Source organism: Pseudophryne corroboree, chromosome 3, assembly GCF_028390025.1.
Source record: "Pseudophryne corroboree isolate aPseCor3 chromosome 3, aPseCor3.hap2, whole genome shotgun sequence".
Taxonomy (NCBI): Eukaryota; Metazoa; Chordata; class Amphibia; order Anura; family Myobatrachidae; genus Pseudophryne; species Pseudophryne corroboree.
The window spans coordinates 72,540,234-72,559,181 of NC_086446.1; positions in this window are offsets into that span (position 1 = coordinate 72,540,234).

An 18,948-nucleotide genomic window follows, 5' to 3' on the forward strand; every position below is an offset into this window, starting at 1 on the left:
GCAGAAGATTGAAGAGATCAGCACCAAACAAAATGAACAGCGGGATGGACAATCGCATCAGGAACAACTCTGTCGACAACAGAATGATTCTCTGGAACATATTTCATTGCAATGCCAATAGATTAGAACAGGCCTTCAAAGCATGCTACTGTGGCAACAACAGTGCAACCTAAACACAAGCATGATTTCAACAAGCCTGCAGCTGATGACAGACGAAGGAAGAAAATTGCACAGCGCACAACCACAGCAGGCAGAACGAAGTTCGGAAGTCACAACACCATCAAACAGAACATCAATTGATCAAGAAATGTATGCTCAAGAAGAGAGAGGAGATCTGGCTTACCAAAGAGCATTGTCAGTTTTGAGACTGCAGCGTCAAAGGTCAGAAGAATTGGAGCAGTCCATAATACAGCAAGAGATGTGGAACAAAGCACAGCAGGAGATGTTGGAACAAGCACAGACGGTTATGTGGAACAGAGCCCAGGAGGAGCATGCCCAAGCCCAGGAGGAGCATGCCCGAGCCCAGGAGTAGCATGCCCGAGCCCAGGAGGAGCATGCCACAGCACCGGAGGAGCATGCCACAGCCCCGGAGGAGCCGTCAGGAGCCCAGGAGGAGCCGTCCACAACAGCAAACTAGCCGGACACAGGGACCAGTCCGCTAATCAAGCACAGAGGCTGGCATAGAGCTCGGCGGAGGACTTGCCAAGGGTAAGTCATCTAGCTTTTTCCTCTTTCTTTTCCCCAACAAGTTAGGTATTTGTCCTTAGTGGTGTGCTAAGTTAGGGAAAGGAGATCAGCAATGGTGTCAGGGACAGTTAGTGACAAACAAAGCTAGTTTTTATATAAACTGACTGTGTCTTTTTTTCTTAACAGCATACCGACAACTTGCAAGACCTAATCGGAGAAGGATCCAGTCCGCTAATCAAGCACAGAGGCTGGCATAGAGCTCGGCGGAGGACTTGCCAAGGGTAAGTCATCTAGCTTTTTACTCTTTCTTTTCCCCAACAAGTTAGGTATTTGTCCTTAGTGGTGTGCTAAGTTAGGGAAAGGAGATCAGCAATGGTGTCAGGGACAGTTAGTGACAAACAAAGCTAGTTTTTATATAAACTGACTGTGTCTTTTTTTCTTTACAGCATACCGACAACTGGCAAGACCTAATCGGAGAAGGGTCCAGTCCGCTAATCAAGCACAGAGGCTGGCATGGAGCTCGGCAGAGGATTTGCCAAGGGTAAGTCATCTAGCTTTTTCCTCTTTCTTTTCCCCAACAAGTTAGGTATTTGTCCTTAGTGGTGTGCTAAGTTAGGGAAAGGAGATCAGCAATGGTGTCAGGGACAGTAAGTGACAAACAAAGCTAGTTTTTATATAAACTGACTGTGTCTTTTTTTCTTAACAGCATACCGACAACTGGCAAGACCTAATCGGAGAAGGGTCCAGTCCGCTAATCAAGCACAGAGGCTGGCATGGAGCTCGGCGGAGGATTTGCCAAGGGTAAGTCATCTAGCTTTTTCCTCTTTCTTTTCCCCAACAAGTTAGGTATTTGTACTTAGTGGTGTGCTAAGTTAGGGAAAGGAGATCAGCAATGGTGTCAGGGACAGTTAGTGACAAACAAAGCTAGTTTTTATATAAACTGACTGTGTCTTTTTTTCTTAACAGCATACCGACAACTGGCAAGACCTAATCGGAGAAGGGTCCAGTCCGCTAATCAAGCACAGAGGCTGGCATAGAGCTCTGCGGAGGACTTGCCAAGGGTAAGTCATCTAGCTTTTTCCTCTTTCTTTTCCCCAACAAGTTAGGTATTTGTCCTTAGTGGTGTGCTAAGTTAGGGAAAGGAGATCAGCAATGGTGTCAGGGACAGTTAGTGACAAACAAAGCTAGTTTTTATATAAACTGACTGTGTCTTTTTTTCTTAACAGCATACCGACAACTGGCAAGACCTAATCGGAGAAGGGTCCAGTCCGCTAATCAAGCACAGAGGCTGGCATAGAGCTCGGCGGAGGACTTGCCAAGGGTAAGTTATCTAGCTTTTTCCTCTTTCTTTTCCCCAACAAGTTAGGTATTTGTCCTTAGTGGTGTGCTAAGTTAGGGAAAGGAGATCAGCAATGGTGTCAGGGACAGTTAGTGACAAACAAAGCAAGTTTTTATATAAACTGACTGTGTCTTTTTTTCTTAACAGCATACCGACAACTGGCAAGACCTAATCGGAGAAGGGTCCAGTCCGCTAATAAAGCACAGAGGCTGGCATAGAGCTCGGCGGAGGACTTGCCAAGGGTAAGTCATCTAGCTTTTTCCTCTTTCTTTTCCCCAACAAGTTAGGTATTTGTCCTTAGTGGTGTGCTAAGTTAGGTAAAGGAGATCAGCAATGGTGTCAGGGACAGTTAGTGACAAACAAAGCTAGTTTTTATATAAACTGACTGTGTCTTTTTTTCTTAATAGCATACCGACAACTGGCAAGACCTAATCGGAGAAGGGTCCAGTCCGCTAATCAAGCACAGAGGCTGGCATAGAGCTCGGCGGAGGACTTGCCAAGGGTAAGTCATCTAGCTTTTTCCTCTTTCTTTTCCCCAACAAGTTAGGTATTTGTCCTTAGTGGTGTGCTAAGTTAGGGAAAGGAGATCAGCAATGGTGTCAGGGACAGTTAGTAACAAACAAAGCTAGTTTTTATATAAACTGACTGTGTCTTTTTTTCTTAACAGCATACCGACAACTGGCAAGACCTAATCGGAGAAGGGTCCAGTCCGCTAATCAAGCACAGAGGCTGGCATAGAGCTCGGCGGAGGACTTGCCAAGGGTAAGTCATCTAGCTTTTTCCTCTTTCTTTTCCCCAACAAGTTAGGTATTTGTCCTTAGTGGTGAGCTAAGTTAGGGAAAGGAGATCAGCAATGGTGTCAGGGACAGTTAGTGACAAACAAAGCTAGTTTTTATATAAACTGACTGTGTCTTTTTTTCTTAACAGCATACCGACAACTGGCAAGATCTAATCGGTGAAGGGTCCAGTCCGCTAATCAAGCACAGAGGCTGGCATAGAGCTCGGCGGAGGACTTGCCAAGGGTAAGTCATCTAGCTTTTTCCTCTTTCTTTTCCCCAACAAGTTAGGTATTTGTCCTTAGTGGTGTGCTAAGTTAGGGAAAGGAGATCAGCAATGGTGTCAGGGACAGTTAGTAACAAACAAAGCTAGTTTTTATATAAACTGACTGTGTCTTTTTTTCTTAACAGCATACCGACAACTGGCAAGACCTAATCGGAGAAGGGTCCAGTCCGCTAATCAAGCACAGAGGCTGGCATAGAGCTCGGCGGAGGACTTGCCAAGGGTAAGTCATCTAGCTTTTTCCTCTTTCTTTTCCCCAACAAGTTAGGTATTTGTCCTTAGTGGTGTGCTAAGTTAGGTAAAGGAGATCAGCAATGGTGTCAGGGACAGTTAGTGACAAACAAAGCTAGTTTTTTTATAAACTGACTGTGTCTTTTTTTCTTAATAGCATACCGACAACTGGCAAGACCTAATCGGAGAAGGGTCCAGTCCGCTAATCAAGCACAGAGGCTGGCATAGAGCTCGGCGGAGGACTTGCCAAGGGTAAGTCATCTAGCTTTTTCCTCTTTCTTTTCCCCAACAAGTTAGGTATTTGTCCTTAGTGGTGTGCTAAGTTAGGGAAAGGAGATAAGCAATGGTGTCAGGGACAGTTAGTAACAAACAAAGCTAGTTTTTATATAAACTGACTGTGTCTTTTTTTCTTAACAGCATACCGACAACTGGCAAGACCTAATCGGAGAAGGGTCCAGTCCGCTAATCAAGCACAGAGGCTTGCATAGAGCTCGGCGGAGGACTTGCCAATGGTAAGTCATCTAGCTTTTTCCTCTTTCTTTTCCCCAACAAGTTAGGTATTTGTCCTTAGTGGTGAGCTAAGTTAGGGAAAGGAGATCAGCAATGGTGTCAGGGACAGTTAGTGACAAACAAAGCTAGTTTTTATATAAACTGACTGTGTCTTTTTTTCTTAACAGCATACCGACAACTGGCAAGACCTAATCGGAGAAGGGTCCAGTCCGCTAATCAAGCACAGAGGCTGGCATAGAGCTCTGCGGAGGACTTGCCAAGGGTAAGTCATCTAGCTTTTTCCTCTTTCTTTTCCCCAACAAGTTAGGTATTTGTCCTTATTGGTGTGCTAAGTTAGGGAAAGGAGATCAGCAATGGTGTCAGGGACAGTTAGTGACAAACAAAGCTAGTTTTTATATAAACTGACTGTGTCTTTTTTTCTTAACAGCATACCGACAACTGGCAAGACCTAATCGGAGAAGGGTCCAGTCCGCTAATCAAGCACAGAGGCTGGCATAGAGCTCGGCGGAGGACTTGCCAAGGGTAAGTCATCTAGCTTTTTCCTCTTTCTTTTCCCCAACAAGTTAGGTATTTGTCCTTAGTGGTGTGCTAAGTTAGGGAAAGGAGATCAGCAATGGTGTCAGGGACAGTTAGTGACAAACAAAGCTAGTTTTTATATAAACTGACTGTGTCTTTTTTTCTTAACAGCATACCGACAACTGGCAAGACCTAATCGGAGAAGGGTCCAGTCCGCTAATCAAGCACAGAGGCTGGCATAGAGCTCTGCGGAGGACTTGCCAAGGGTAAGTCATCTAGCTTTTTCCTCCTTCTTTTCCCCAACAAGTTAGGTATTTGTCCTTAGTGGTGTGCTAAGTTAGGGAAAGGAGATCAGCAATGGTGTCAGGGACAGTTAGTGACAAACAAAGCTAGTTTTTATATAAACTGACTGTGTCTTTTTTTCTTAACAGCATACCGACAACTGGCAAGACCTAATCGGAGAAGGGTCCAGTCCGCTAATCAAGCACAGAGGCTGGCATAGAGCTCTGCGGAGGACTTGCCAAGGGTAAGTCATCTAGCTTTTTCCTCCTTCTTTTCCCCAACAAGTTAGGTATTTGTCCTTAGTGGTGTGCTAAGTTAGGGAAAGGAGATCAGCAATGGTGTCAGGGACAGTTAGTGACAAACAAAGCTAGTTTTTATATAAACTGACTGTGTCTTTTTTTCTTAACAGCATACCGACAACTGGCAAGACCTAATCGGAGAAGGGTCCAGTCCGCTAATCAAGCACAGAGGCTGGCATAGAGCTCTGCGGAGGACTTGCCAAGGGTAAGTCATCTAGCTTTTTCCTCCTTCTTTTCCCCAACAAGTTAGGTATTTGTCCTTAGTGGTGTGCTAAGTTAGGGAAAGGAGATCAGCAATGGTGTCAGGGACAGTTAGTGACAAACAAAGCTAGTTTTTATATAAACTGACTGTGTCTTTTTTTCTTAACAGCATACCGACAACTGGCAAGACCTAATCGGAGAAGGGTCCAGTCCGCTAATCAAGCACAGAGGCTGGCATAGAGCTCGGCGGAGGACTTGCCAAGGGTAAGTTATCTAGCTTTTTCCTCTTTCTTTTCCCCAACAAGTTAGGTATTTGTCCTTAGTGGTGTGCTAAGTTAGGGAAAGGAGATCAGCAATGGTGTCAGGGACAGTTAGTGACAAACAAAGCTAGTTTTTATATAAACTGACTGTGTCTTTTTTTCTTAACAGCATACCGACAACTGGCAAGACCTAATCGGAGAAGGGTCCAGTCCGCTAATCAAGCACAGAGGCTGGCATAGAGCTCGGCGGAGGACTTGCCAAGGGTAAGTCATCTAGCTTTTTCCTCTTTCTTTTCCCCAACAAGTTAGGTATTTGTCCTTAGTGGTGTGCTAAGTTAGGTAAAGGAGATCAGCAATGGTGTCAGGGACAGTTAGTGACAAACAAAGCTAGTTTTTATATAAACTGACTGTGTCTTTTTTTCTTAATAGCATACCGACAACTGGCAAGACCTAATCGGAGAAGGGTCCAGTCCGCTAATCAAGCACAGAGGCTGGCATAGAGCTCGGCGGAGGACTTGCCAAGGGTAAGTCATCTAGCTTTTTCCTCTTTCTTTTCCCCAACAAGTTAGGTATTTGTCCTTAGTGGTGTGCTAAGTTAGGGAAAGGAGATAAGCAATGGTGTCAGGGACAGTTAGTAACAAACAAAGCTAGTTTTTATATAAACTGACTGTGTCTTTTTTTCTTAACAGCATACCGACAACTGGCAAGACCTAATCGGAGAAGGGTCCAGTCCGCTAATCAAGCACAGAGGCTTGCATAGAGCTCGGCGGAGGACTTGCCAATGGTAAGTCATCTAGCTTTTTCCTCTTTCTTTTCCCCAACAAGTTAGGTATTTGTCCTTAGTGGTGAGCTAAGTTAGGGAAAGGAGATCAGCAATGGTGTCAGGGACAGTTAGTGACAAACAAAGCTAGTTTTTATATAAACTGACTGTGTCTTTTTATCTTAACAGCATACCGACAACTGGCAAGATCTAATCGGAGAAGGGTCCAGTCCGCTAATCAAGCACAGAGACTGGCATAGAGCTCGGCGGAGGACTTGCCAAGGGTAAGTCATCTAGCTTTTTCCTCTTTCTTTTCCCCAACAAGTTAGGTATTTGTCCTTAGTGGTGTGCTAAGTTAGGGAAAGGAGATAAGCAATGGTGTCAGGGACAGTTAGTAACAAACAAAGCTAGTTTTTATATAAACTGACTGTGTCTTTTTTTCTTAACAGGATACCGAGAACTGGCAAGACCTAATCGGAGAAGGGTTCAGTCCGCTAATCAAGCACAGAGACTGACATAGAGCTCTGCAGAGGACTTGCCAAGGGTAAGTCATCTAGCTTTTTCCTCTTTCTTTTCCCCAACAAGTTAGGTATTTGTCCTTATTGGTGTGCTAAGTTAGGGAAAGGAGATCAGCAATGGTGTCAGGGACAGTTAGTGACAAACAAAGCTAGTTTTTATATAAACTGACTGTGTCTTTTTTTCTTAACAGCATACCGACAACTGGCAAGACCTAATCGGAGAAGGGTCCAGTCCGCTAATCAAGCACAGAGGCTGGCATAGAGCTCGGCGGAGGACTTGCCAAGGGTAAGTCATCTAGCTTTTTCCTCTTTCTTTTCCCCAACAAGTTAGGTATTTGTCCTTAGTGGTGTGCTAAGTTAGGGAAAGGAGATCAGCAATGGTGTCAGGGACAGTTAGTGACAAACAAAGCTAGTTTTTATATAAACTGACTGTGTCTTTTTTTCTTAACAGCATACCGACAACTGGCAAGACCTAATCGGAGAAGGGTCCAGTCCGCTAATCAAGCACAGAGGCTGGCATAGAGCTCTGCGGAGGACTTGCCAAGGGTAAGTCATCTAGCTTTTTCCTCCTTCTTTTCCCCAACAAGTTAGGTATTTGTCCTTAGTGGTGTGCTAAGTTAGGGAAAGGAGATCAGCAATGGTGTCAGGGACAGTTAGTGACAAACAAAGCTAGTTTTTATATAAACTGACTGTGTCTTTTTTTCTTAACAGCATACCGACAACTGGCAAGACCTAATCGGAGAAGGGTCCAGTCCGCTAATCAAGCACAGAGGCTGGCATAGAGCTCGGCGGAGGACTTGCCAAGGGTAAGTTATCTAGCTTTTTCCTCTTTCTTTTCCCCAACAAGTTAGGTATTTGTCCTTAGTGGTGTGCTAAGTTAGGGAAAGGAGATCAGCAATGGTGTCAGGGACAGTTAGTGACAAACAAAGCTAGTTTTTATATAAACTGACTGTGTCTTTTTTTCTTAACAGCATACCGACAACTGGCAAGACCTAATCGGAGAAGGGTCCAGTCCGCTAATCAAGCACAGAGGCTGGCATAGAGCTCGGCGGAGGACTTGCCAAGGGTAAGTCATCTAGCTTTTTCCTCTTTCTTTTCCCCAACAAGTTAGGTATTTGTCCTTAGTGGTGTGCTAAGTTAGGTAAAGGAGATCAGCAATGGTGTCAGGGACAGTTAGTGACAAACAAAGCTAGTTTTTATATAAACTGACTGTGTCTTTTTTTCTTAATAGCATACCGACAACTGGCAAGACCTAATCGGAGAAGGGTCCAGTCCGCTAATCAAGCACAGAGGCTGGCATAGAGCTCGGCGGAGGACTTGCCAAGGGTAAGTCATCTAGCTTTTTCCTCTTTCTTTTCCCCAACAAGTTAGGTATTTGTCCTTAGTGGTGAGCTAAGTTAGGGAAAGGAGATCAGCAATGGTGTCAGGGACAGTTAGTAACAAACAAAGCTAGTTTTTATATAAACTGACTGTGTCTTTTTTTCTTAACAGCATACCGACAACTGGCAAGACCTAATCGGAGAAGGGTCCAGTCCGCTAATCAAGCACAGAGGCTGGCATAGAGCTCGGCGGAGGACTTGCCAAGGGTAAGTCATCTAGCTTTTTCCTCTTTCTTTTCCCCAACAAGTTAGGTATTTGTCCTTAGTGGTCTGCTAAGTTAGGTAAAGGAGATCAGCAATGGTGTCAGGGACAGTTAGTGACAAACAAAGCTAGTTTTTATATAAACTGACTGTGTCTTTTTTTCTTAATAGCATACCGACAACTGGCAAGACCTAATCGGAGAAGGGTCCAGTCCGCTAATCAAGCACAGAGGCTGGCATAGAGCTCGGCGGAGGACTTGCCAAGGGTAAGTCATCTAGCTTTTTCCTCTTTCTTTTCCCCAACAAGTTAGGTATTTGTCCTTAGTGGTGTGCTAAGTTAGGGAAAGGAGATAAGCAATGGTGTCAGGGACAGTTAGTAACAAACAAAGCTAGTTTTTATATAAACTGACTGTGTCTTTTTTTCTTAACAGCATACCGACAACTGGCAAGACCTAATCGGAGAAGGGTCCAGTCCGCTAATCAAGCACAGAGGCTTGCATAGAGCTCGGCGGAGGACTTGCCAATGGTAAGTCATCTAGCTTTTTCCTCTTTCTTTTCCCCAACAAGTTAGGTATTTGTCCTTAGTGGTGAGCTAAGTTAGGGAAAGGAGATCAGCAATGGTGTCAGGGACAGTTAGTGACAAACAAAGCTAGTTTTTATATAAACTGACTGTGTCTTTTTATCTTAACAGCATACCGACAACTGGCAAGATCTAATCGGAGAAGGGTCCAGTCCGCTAATCAAGCACAGAGACTGGCATAGAGCTCGGCGGAGGACTTGCCAAGGGTAAGTCATCTAGCTTTTTCCTCTTTCTTTTCCCCAACAAGTTAGGTATTTGTCCTTAGTGGTGTGCTAAGTTAGGGAAAGGAGATAAGCAATGGTGTCAGGGACAGTTAGTAACAAACAAAGCTAGTTTTTATATAAACTGACTGTGTCTTTTTTTCTTAACAGGATACCGAGAACTGGCAAGACCTAATCGGAGAAGGGTTCAGTCCGCTAATCAAGCACAGAGGCTTGCATAGAGCTCGGCGGAGGACTTGCCAATGGTAAGTCATCTAGCTTTTTCCTCTTTCTTTTCCCCAACAAGTTAGGTATTTGTCCTTAGTGGTGAGCTAAGTTAGGGAAAGGAGATCAGCAATGGTGTCAGGGACAGTTAGTGACAAACAAAGCTAGTTTTTATATAATGACTGTGTCTTTTTATCTTAACAGCATACCGACAACTGGCAAGATCTAATCGGAGAAGGGTCCAGTCCGCTAATCAAGCACAGAGACTGACATAGAGCTCGGCGGAGGACTTGCCAAGGGTAAGTCATCTAGCTTTTTCCTCTTTCTTTTCCCCAACAAGTTAGGTATTTGTCCTTAGTGGTGTGCTAAGTTAGGGAAAGGAGATTAGCAATGGTGTCAGGGACAGTTAGTGACAAACAAAGCTAGTTTTTATATAAACTGACTGTGTCTTTTTTTCTTAACAGCATACCGACAACTGGCAAGACCTAATCGGAGAAGGGTCCAGTCCGCTAATCAAGCACAGAGGCTGGCATAGAGCTCTGCGGAGGACTTGCCAAGGGTAAGTCATCTAGCTTTTTCCTCTTTCTTTTCCCCAACAAGTTAGGTATTTGTCCTTAGTGGTGTGCTAAGTTAGGGAAAGGAGATCAGCAATGGTGTCAGGGACAGTTACTGACAAACAAAGCTAGTTTTTATATAAACTGACTGTGTCTTTTTTTCTTAACAGCATACCGACAACTGGCAAGACCTAATCGGAGAAGGGTCCAGTCCGCTAATCAAGCACAGAGGCTTGCATAGAGCTCGGCGGAGGACTTGCCAATGGTAAGTCATCTAGCTTTTTCCTCTTTCTTTTCCCCAACAAGTTAGGTATTTGTCCTTAGTGGTGAGCTAAGTTAGGGAAAGGAGATCAGCAATGGTGTCAGGGACAGTTAGTGACAAACAAAGCTAGTTTTTATATAAACTGACTGTGTCTTTTTTTCTTAACAGCATACCGAAAACTGGCAAGATCTAATCGGAGAAGGGTCCAGTCCGCTAATCAAGCACAGAGGCTGGCATAGAGCTCGGCGGAGGACTTGCCAAGGGTAAGTCATCTAGCTTTTTCCTCTTTCTTTTCCCCAACAAGTTAGGTATTTGTGCTTAGTGGTGTGCTAAGTTAGGGAAAGGAGATCAGCAATGGTGTCAGGGACAGTTAGTGACAAACAAAGCTAGTTTTTATATAAACTGACTGTGTCTTTTTTTCTTAACAGCATACCGACAACTGGCAAGACCTAATCGGAGAAGGGTCCAGTCCGCTAATCAAGCACAGAGGCTGGCAGAGAGCTCTGCGGAGGACTTGCCAAGGGTAAGTCATCTAGCTTTTTCCTCTTTCTTTTCCCCAACAAGTTAGGTATTTGTCCTTATTGGTGTGCTAAGTTAGGGAAAGGAGATCAGCAATGGTGTCAGGGACAGTTAGTGACAAACAAAGCTAGTTTTTATATAAACTGACTGTGTCTTTTTTTCTTAACAGCATACCGACAACTGGCAAGACCTAATCGGAGAAGGGTCCAGTCCGCTAATCAAGCACAGAGGCTGGCATAGAGCTCGGCGGAGGACTTGCCAAGGGTAAGTCATCTAGCTTTTTCCTCTTTCTTTTCCCCAACAAGTTAGGTATTTGTCCTTAGTGGTGTGCTAAGTTAGGGAAAGGAGATCAGCAATGGTGTCAGGGACAGTTAGTGACAAACAAAGCTAGTTTTTATATAAACTGACTGTGTCTTTTTTTCTTAACAGCATACCGACAACTGGCAAGACCTAATCGGAGAAGGGTCCAGTCCGCTAATCAAGCACAGAGGCTGGCATAGAGCTCTGCGGAGGACTTGCCAAGGGTAAGTCATCTAGCTTTTTCCTCCTTCTTTTCCCCAACAAGTTAGGTATTTGTCCTTAGTGGTGTGCTAAGTTAGGGAAAGGAGATCAGCAATGGTGTCAGGGACAGTTAGTGACAAACAAAGCTAGTTTTTATATAAACTGACTGTGTCTTTTTTTCTTAACAGCATACCGACAACTGGCAAGACCTAATCGGAGAAGGGTCCAGTCCGCTAATCAAGCACAGAGGCTGGCATAGAGCTCGGCGGAGGACTTGCCAAGGGTAAGTTATCTAGCTTTTTCCTCTTTCTTTTCCCCAACAAGTTAGGTATTTGTCCTTAGTGGTGTGCTAAGTTAGGGAAAGGAGATCAGCAATGGTGTCAGGGACAGTTAGTGACAAACAAAGCTAGTTTTTATATAAACTGACTGTGTCTTTTTTTCTTAACAGCATACCGACAACTGGCAAGACCTAATCGGAGAAGGGTCCAGTCCGCTAATCAAGCACAGAGGCTGGCATAGAGCTCGGCGGAGGACTTGCCAAGGGTAAGTCATCTAGCTTTTTCCTCTTTCTTTTCCCCAACAAGTTAGGTATTTGTCCTTAGTGGTGTGCTAAGTTAGGTAAAGGAGATCAGCAATGGTGTCAGGGACAGTTAGTGACAAACAAAGCTAGTTTTTATATAAACTGACTGTGTCTTTTTTTCTTAATAGCATACCGACAACTGGCAAGACCTAATCGGAGAAGGGTCCAGTCCGCTAATCAAGCACAGAGGCTGGCATAGAGCTCGGCGGAGGACTTGCCAAGGGTAAGTCATCTAGCTTTTTCCTCTTTCTTTTCCCCAACAAGTTAGGTATTTGTCCTTAGTGGTGAGCTAAGTTAGGGAAAGGAGATCAGCAATGGTGTCAGGGACAGTTAGTAACAAACAAAGCTAGTTTTTATATAAACTGACTGTGTCTTTTTTTCTTAACAGCATACCGACAACTGGCAAGACCTAATCGGAGAAGGGTCCAGTCCGCTAATCAAGCACAGAGGCTGGCATAGAGCTCGGCGGAGGACTTGCCAAGGGTAAGTCATCTAGCTTTTTCCTCTTTCTTTTCCCCAACAAGTTAGGTATTTGTCCTTAGTGGTCTGCTAAGTTAGGTAAAGGAGATCAGCAATGGTGTCAGGGACAGTTAGTGACAAACAAAGCTAGTTTTTATATAAACTGACTGTGTCTTTTTTTCTTAATAGCATACCGACAACTGGCAAGACCTAATCGGAGAAGGGTCCAGTCCGCTAATCAAGCACAGAGGCTGGCATAGAGCTCGGCGGAGGACTTGCCAAGGGTAAGTCATCTAGCTTTTTCCTCTTTCTTTTCCCCAACAAGTTAGGTATTTGTCCTTAGTGGTGTGCTAAGTTAGGGAAAGGAGATAAGCAATGGTGTCAGGGACAGTTAGTAACAAACAAAGCTAGTTTTTATATAAACTGACTGTGTCTTTTTTTCTTAACAGCATACCGACAACTGGCAAGACCTAATCGGAGAAGGGTCCAGTCCGCTAATCAAGCACAGAGGCTTGCATAGAGCTCGGCGGAGGACTTGCCAATGGTAAGTCATCTAGCTTTTTCCTCTTTCTTTTCCCCAACAAGTTAGGTATTTGTCCTTAGTGGTGAGCTAAGTTAGGGAAAGGAGATCAGCAATGGTGTCAGGGACAGTTAGTGACAAACAAAGCTAGTTTTTATATAAACTGACTGTGTCTTTTTATCTTAACAGCATACCGACAACTGGCAAGATCTAATCGGAGAAGGGTCCAGTCCGCTAATCAAGCACAGAGACTGGCATAGAGCTCGGCGGAGGACTTGCCAAGGGTAAGTCATCTAGCTTTTTCCTCTTTCTTTTCCCCAACAAGTTAGGTATTTGTCCTTAGTGGTGTGCTAAGTTAGGGAAAGGAGATAAGCAATGGTGTCAGGGACAGTTAGTAACAGACAAAGCTAGTTTTTATATAAACTGACTGTGTCTTTTTTTCTTAACAGGATACCGAGAACTGGCAAGACCTAATCGGAGAAGGGTTCAGTCCGCTAATCAAGCACAGAGGCTTGCATAGAGCTCGGCGGAGGACTTGCCAATGGTAAGTCATCTAGCTTTTTCCTCTTTCTTTTCCCCAACAAGTTAGGTATTTGTCCTTAGTGGTGAGCTAAGTTAGGGAAAGGAGATCAGCAATGGTGTCAGGGACAGTTAGTGACAAACAAAGCTAGTTTTTATATAAACTGACTGTGTCTTTTTATCTTAACAGCATACCGACAACTGGCAAGATCTAATCGGAGAAGGGTCCAGTCCGCTAATCAAGCACAGAGACTGACATAGAGCTCGGCGGAGGACTTGCCAAGGGTAAGTCATCTAGCTTTTTCCTCTTTCTTTTCCCCAACAAGTTAGGTATTTGTCCTTAGTGGTGTGCTAAGTTAGGGAAAGGAGATTAGCAATGGTGTCAGGGACAGTTAGTGACAAACAAAGCTAGTTTTTATATAAACTGACTGTGTCTTTTTTTCTTAACAGCATACCGACAACTGGCAAGACCTAATCGGAGAAGGGTCCAGTCCGCTAATCAAGCACAGAGGCTGGCATAGAGCTCTGCGGAGGACTTGCCAAGGGTAAGTCATCTAGCTTTTTCCTCTTTCTTTTCCCCAACAAGTTAGGTATTTGTCCTTAGTGGTGTGCTAAGTTAGGGAAAGGAGATCAGCAATGGTGTCAGGGACAGTTAGTGACAAACAAAGCTAGTTTTTATATAAACTGACTGTGTCTTTTTTTCTTAACAGCATACCGACAACTGGCAAGACCTAATCGGAGAAGGGTCCAGTCCGCTAATCAAGCACAGAGGCTGGCATAGAGCTCGGCGGAGGACTTGCCAAGGGTAAGTCATCTAGCTTTTTCCTCTTTCTTTTCCCCAACAAATTAGGTATTTGTCCTTAGTGGTGTGCTAAGTTAGGGAAAGGAGATCAGCAATGGTGTCAGGGACAGGTAGTGACAAACAAAGCTAGTTTTTATATAAACTGACTGTGTCTTTTTTTCTTAACAGCATACCGACAACTGGCAAGACCTAATCGGAGAAGGGTCCAGTCCTCTAATCAAGCACAGAGGCTGGCATAGAGCTCGGCGGAGGACTTGCCAAGGGTAAGTCATCTAGCTTTTTCCTCTTTCTTTTCCCCAACAAGTAAGGTATTTGTCCTTAGTGGTGTGCTAAGTTAGGGAAAGGAGATCAGCAATGGTGTCAGGGACAGTTAGTGACAAACAAAGCTAGTTTTTATATAAACTGACTGTGTCTTTTTTTCTTTACAGCATACCGACAACTGGCAAGACCTAATCGGAGAAGGGTCCAGTCCGAGAAGACAACAGAATAATGATGCAGGCATAGAGCTACCAAGGTATGCTGCATCGTGTAAGTCTGATTTCTCTTAAGTCACAGAAGATAATGGATACACATTAGTTTTACGGGGTATGGACTAGTGATGATCGGGTTCGGTTTCTCGGAAACCGAACCCCCCCGAACTTCACGCTTTTTACACGGGTCCGAGTCAGACTCGGATCTTCCCGCCTTGCTCGGCTAACCCGAGCGCGCCCGAACGTCATCATCCCGCTGTCGGATTCTCGCGAGGCTCGGATTCTATCGCGAGACTCGGATTCTATATAAGGAGCCGCGCGTCGCCGCCATTTTCACACGTGCATTGAGATTGATAGGGAGAGGACGTGGCTGGCGTCCTCTCCGTTTAGAATAGAAATAGATAGTGAGAGTGAGACACTTGATTTACTGGAGCTTAGGAGTACTCAGAGAGTGCAGAGTTTACTAGTGACTGACCAGTGACCACCAGTGCAGTTTTATTATTATTTAATATAATCCGTTCTCTGCCTGAAAAAAAACGATACACAGTGACACAGTATACCATATCTGTGCTCAGCCTCAGTGTGCTGCATCATCTATGTATATCTGACTGTGCTGAGTGCTCACTGCACACACAGCTTAATTGTGGGGGAGACTGGGGAGCAGTTATAGCAGGAGTACATATATTTAACAGTGCACACTTTTGCTGCCAGAGTGCCACTGCCAGTGTGACTGACCAGTGACCAGTGACCAGTGACCACCAGTATATTGTGATTGTCTGCCTGAAAAAGTTAAACACTCGTCGTGTGGTGTTTTTATTCTATAAACGCATTCTGCTGACAGTGTCCAGCAGGTCCGTCATTATATAATATATACCTGTCCTGCAGTAGTGATATATATATATATATTTTTTATATCATTATCATCCAGTCTATACTAGCAGCAGACGCAGTACGGTAGTCCACGGCTGCAGCTACCTCTGTGTCGGCAGTCGCTCGTCCATAATTGTATACCTACCTGTGGTGGTTTTTTTTTTTTTCTATCTTCTTCATACTAGTAGTTAACTTTAGGAATCTGCAGTGCTGACAGTGTCCAGCAGGTCCGTCATTATATACTATATACCTGTACGGCTGCAGTAGTGATATATATATATTTTTATATCATTATCATCCAGTCTATATTAGCAGCAGACGCAGTACGGTAGTCCACGGCTGTAGCTACCTCTTTGTCGGCAGTCACTCGTCCATCCAAAATTGTATACCACCTACCTGTGGTGTTTTTTTTCTCTATCTTCTTGATACTAGTAGCTTACTTTAGGAGTCTGCAATGCTGACAGTGTCCAGCAGGTCCGTCATTATATAATATATACCTGTCCGGCTGCAGTAGTGATATATATATTTTTCTATATCATTATCATCCAGTCTATATTAGCAGCAGACGCAGTACGGTAGTCCACGGCTGTAGCTACCTCTGTGTCGGCAGTCGCTCGTCCATCCATAATTGTATACCACCTACCTGTGGTGGTTTTTTTTTTTCTATCTTCTTGATACTAGTAGCTTACTTTAGGAGTCTGCAGTGCTGACAGTGTCCAGCAGGTCCGTCATTATATAATATATACCTGTCCGGCTGCAGTAGTGATATATATATATTTTTTATATCATTATCATCCAGTCTATATTAGCAGCAGACGCAGTACGGTAGTCCACGGCTGTAGCTACCTCTGTGTCGGCAGTCGCTCGTCCATCCATAATTGTATACCACCTACCTGTGGTGTTTTTTTTTCTATCTTCTTGATACTAGTAGCTTACTTAAGGAGTTTGCAGTGCTGACAGTGTCCAGCAGGTCCGTCATTATATAATATATACCTGTCCGGCTGCAGTAGTGATATATATATATTTTTTATATCATTATCATCCAGTCTATATTAGCAGCAGACGCAGTACGGTAGTCCACGGCTGTAGCTACCTCTGTGTCGGCAGTCGCTCGCCCATCCATAAGTATACTAGTATCCATCCATCTCCATTGTTTACCTGAGGTGCCTTTTAGTTGTGCCTATTAAAATATGAAGAACAAAAATGTTGAGGTTCCAAAAATAGGGAAAGATCAAGATCGACTTCCACCTCGTGCTGAAGCTGCTGCCACTAGTCATGGCCGAGACGATGAAATGCCATCAAAGTCGTCTGCCAAGGCCGATGCCCAATGTCATAGTACAGAGCATGTAAAATCCAAAACACCAAATATCAGTAAAAAAAGGACTCAAAAATCTAAAATAAAATTGTCAGAGGAGAAGCGTAAACTTGCCAATATGCCATTTACCAAACGGAGTGGCAAGGAACGGCTGAGGCCCTGGCCTATGTTCATGGCTAGTGGTTCAGCTTCACATGAGGATGGAAGCACTCAGCCTCTCGCTAGAAAAATGAAAAGACTCAAGCTGGCAAAAGCACAGCAAAGAACTGTGCGTTTTTCGAAATCACAAATCCACAAGGAGAGTCCAATTGTGTCGTTTGCGATGCCTGACCTTCCCAACACTGGACGTGAAGAGTATGCGCCTTCCACCATTTGCACGCCCCCTGCAAGTGCTGGAAGGAGCACCCACAGTCCAGTTCCTGATAGTCCAGATTGAAGATGTCAGTGTTGAAGTACACCAGGATGAGGAGGATATGGGTGTTGCTGGCGCTGGGGAGGAAATTGACCAGGAGGATTCTGATGGTGAGGTGGTTTGTTTAAGTCAGGCACCCGGGGAGACACCTGTTGTCCGTGGGAGGAATAGGGCCATTGACATGCCTGGTGAAAATACCCAAAAAATCAGCTCTTCGGTGTGGAAGTATTTCAACAGAAATGAGGACAACATTTGTCAAGCCGTGCGTTGCCTTTGTCAAGCTGTAATACGTAGGGGTAAGGATGTTAACCACCTCGGAACATCCTCCCTTATACGTCACCTGCAGCGCATTCATCATAAGTCAGTGACAAGTTCAAAAACTTTGGGCGACAGCGGAAGCAGTCCACTGACCAGTAAATCCCTTCCTCTTGTAACCAAGCTCACGCAAACCACCCCACCAACTCCCTCAGTGTCAATTTCCTCCTTCCCCAGGAATGCCAATAGTCCTGCAGGCCATGTCACTGGCAATTCTGATGAGTCCTCTCCTGCCTGGGATTCCTCCGATGCATCCTTGCGTGTAACGCCTACTGCTGCTGGCGCTGCTGTTGTTGCTGCTGGGAGTCGATGGTCATCCCAGAGGGGAAGTCGTACTCGTAAGACCACTTTTACTACTTCCACCAAGCAATTGATTGTCCAACAGTCCTTTGCGAGGAAGATGAAATATCACAGCAGTCATCCTGCTGCAAAGCGGATAACTGAGGCCTTGGCATCCTGGGCGGTGAGAAACGTGGTTCCGGTATTCATCATTACTGCAGAGCCAACTAGAGACTTGTTGGAGGTACTGTGTCCCCGGTACCAAATACCATCTAGGTTCCATTTCTCTAGGCAGGCGATACCGAAAATGTACACAGACCTCAGAAAAAGACTCACCAGTGTCCTAAAAAATGCAGTTGTACCCAATGTCCACTTAACCACGGACATGTGGACAAGTGGAGCAGGGCAGGCTCAGGACTATATGACTGTGACAGCCCACTGGGTAGATGTATGGACTCCCGCCGCAAGAACAGCAGCGGCGACACCAGTAGCAGCATCTCGCAAACGCCAACTCTTTCCTAGGCAGGCTACGCTTTGTATCACCGCTTTCCAGAATACGCACACAGCTAAAAACCTCTTACGGCAACTGAGGAAGATCATCGCAGAATGGCTTACCCCAATTGGACTCTCCTGTGGATTTGTGGCATCGGACAACGCCAGCAATATTGTGTGTGCATTAAATCTGGGCAAATTCCAGCACGTCCCATGTTTTGCACATACCTTGAATTTGGTGGTGCAGAATTATTTAAAAAACGAGAGGGGCATGCAAGAGATGCTGTCGGTGGCCAGAAGAATTGCGGGACACTTTCAGCGTACAGGCACCACGTACAGAAGACTGGAGCACCACCAAAAACGCCTGAACCTGCCCTGCCATCATCTGAAGCAAGAAGTGGTAACGAGGTGGAATTCAACCCTCTATATGCTTCAGAGGTTGGAGGAGCAGCAAAAGGCCATTCAAGCCTATACAACTGAGCACGATATAGGAGGTGGAATGCACCTGTCTCAAGCGCAGTGGAGAATGATTTCAACGTTGTGCAAGGTTCTGCAACCTTTTGAACTTGCCACACGTGAAGTCAGTTCAGACACTGCCAGCCTGAGTCAGGTCATTCCCCTCATCAGGCTTTTGCAGAAGAAGCTGGAGACATTGAAGGAGGAGCTAACACAGAGCGATTCCGCTAGGCATGTGGGACTTGTGGATGGAGCCCTTAATTCGCTTAACAAGGATTCACGGGTGGTCAATCTGTTGAAATCAGAGCACTACATTTTGTCCACCGTGCTCGATCCTAGATTTAAAACCTACCTTGGATCTCTCTTTCCGGCAGAC